The sequence below is a fragment of the Chrysochloris asiatica genome, unplaced genomic scaffold (genome assembly GCF_000296735.1).
Source record: "Chrysochloris asiatica unplaced genomic scaffold, ChrAsi1.0 scaffold00001, whole genome shotgun sequence".
Classification (NCBI taxonomy): domain Eukaryota; kingdom Metazoa; phylum Chordata; class Mammalia; order Afrosoricida; family Chrysochloridae; genus Chrysochloris; species Chrysochloris asiatica.
The window spans coordinates 5,023,773-5,026,354 of NW_006408519.1; the positions used below are offsets into that span (position 1 = coordinate 5,023,773).

Consider the following 2,582-nt stretch of genomic DNA (forward strand, 5'->3'; position numbering starts at 1 on the left):
CTTTTTTTCTGACAATAGCTATCCTAATAGATGTGAAGTAGTACAGTGGTTTGATTTGTGTTTCCCTAATGACTCACGATCAAGCATCTCCCTGTATTCTTATTGGTTATTTGTATATTTTCTTTGGGGAAATGCCTATCAAGTCCTTTGTACATTTTTAGATTGGGTTGACTTTTTGTTGTTGAGTTATAGAAGTTCTTTAAATGTACGGATGTTAAACCCATATCAGATACGTTATTGTTGTTAAGTGCCATTGAATTGGTACTGACTCACAACAACTCTGAATAGGGTTTCTGAGGAGCAGCTGGTGGGTTTGAACTGCCGATCTTGTAGTTTGCAGTCCAGTGCTATGCAACAGACATCCATATCAGATATATGATTTGTAAATCATTTCTCCTATTCTGTAGGCTGTATTTTCACTTTCTTGATAATGTCCTTGATGACCAAACATTTTTTGATTTTGATGAAGCCCAATTTATCTATTTTGTCTTTGGTTGCTTTTGCTTTTGGTGTGATATTTAAGACTCAATTGTCAAATTCAAGACCATAAATACGTCTACATTTCTCAGCTTTTAGATTTCGGCCATTGATTCATTTAGGCCATTGATTAATTTTTGTATATGGTGTGAGGTACGGGGTCCAGCATCATTCTTTTTAATGCAAAAATCCAGTTATTTCAACATGTTTTTCTCTGAGGATACAATGATTAGCAAAATAAAGTTAGCCTGTGGAACTCACAGTCTAGTGGAGGATTATAGCCATAAAGTGCATAATGAAAGAAATGAATGTAAAATTCCAAACAGGTATGTGCACTGAAGAAATGGAACAACTTTTGATGGGTATATATAAAGAAGGAGCCTTGGGGCCCAAGAAGAGGTTTCTTGATAAAATGATGCTGAATTCAAGTGAGGTTTTAAGAGTAAAGTGAAAGGGAACAATGGTCAGAGAGAACAATCCAGACAAAGGAAGTTTGGCTCATTTGAGAAGACAGTCCAATGTAGCTGGAATACAGTTATCAGTGGAAGGTAGGAGTAAGAAAGATGGCAAAGTGAACAAGGGTTGTCTGGGCAGGTACTTGCTGGCTAGGGGAAGATCCTTCTTTCATCCTAGCTGTTGTGGAAAGCCAAGTGACATGGCCATATAGACATCCTGCAAAGCCATGCCTGCGGGGGGCAGGCAGACATGGAAGGAGGCTAGTGAGGAGACTGCTCCAGCAATCCAGGTATCTTCCAAGAGTGAAATACCACCAACATCAAATGGGGTGATGCTGGTGCTGAATATGTTGTAGAGTCCACTGGTGTCTTCATAACCTTGGAGAAAGTTGAGCCTCACTTAAAGGGTGGAGCCAAAAGGATAATCATCTCTGCCCCTTCTGCTGATGCCCCCATGTTTGTGATGGACGTGAACCACAAAAAGTATGACAATTCCCTCAAGATTGTCAGCAGTGCCTCCTCACCAACTGTTTGATCCCCTTGGCCAAGGTCATCCATGACAACTTTGGCATTGTGGAGGGACTCATGACCACAGTCCATGCTATCACTGCCACCCAGAAGACTGTGGATGGCCCCTCTGGGGAACTGTAGCGTGATGGCCGTGAGGCTGCCCAGAGCATCAATCTGCATCTACTGGTGCTGCCAAGGCTGTGGGCAAGGGTACCCCTGAACTGAATGAGAAATTCACTGGCATGGCCCTCCATGTCCCCACTCCCAATGTGTCTGTCGTGGACCTGATCTGCTGCCTGTAGAAAGCTGCCAAATATGATGACATCCAGACGGTGGTGAAGCAGGCATCAGATGGACCCCTAAAAGGCATCCTGGGTTACACTGAAGACCAGGTCATCTCCTGTGACTTTAAAAGTGACATCCACTCTTCCACCTTTGATGCTGGAGCTGGCATTGCCCTCAACGACCACTTTGTCATGCTCATTTCCTGGTATGACAGTGAATTAGGCTATAGCAACAGGGTGGTGGATCTTATGATCCACCTGGCCTCCAAGGAATAAGAACCCCATGGACCACCAGCCCCAGCAGCAGCATTAGAAAAAAAGAGAGACCCTCAGCTGCTGGGAGTCCTTACCCCAGCTCTACCCCCACTACATGCTGAGAAGCTCCCATCCTCACAGTTTCCATCCAGACTCCCTGGAGAAGGGGAGGGGCTTAGAGAGCCCAGTCTTGTCAGGTACCATCAATAAAGTATACTACCCAGCCCCCCTCCCCCCAAAAAAAATTATGGTAAAATATATGTAAGAAAATTTATGATGAACAATTTTAACATATATAATTCTGAGATATTGATTATGTTGACCTAGTAGGATAAGCACTGGACTGTTAACTTCAAGGATGGCATTCAAGCCCCCCAGTTGCTCCATGGGAGAGAGATGAGTCTTTAAAGATTTCCAGCCTAAGAAACCCTAAACAGGTTTGATATGGGTCAGAATTAACTTGATGGAGGTAAGTTTTGAGTTGGAGGGAATTTTTAAATTAGAGAAGACTCTAACTCTAAATTGAAGATTAAGAACTGTATTCTCTATCTATAAAAAATGCAGAGTATGAAAGACATTACTTGTGTAAATTTTGACCTAC

At 42.7% G+C, this 2,582-nt stretch overlaps 1 pseudogene; it reads left to right on the plus strand.

Annotated features, from left to right (window-relative positions):
• Positions 1-937: 937 nt before the first annotated feature.
• Positions 938-2,002, plus strand: LOC102815744 (annotated as a pseudogene).
• The last annotated feature ends 580 nt before the right edge of the window (positions 2,003-2,582 follow it).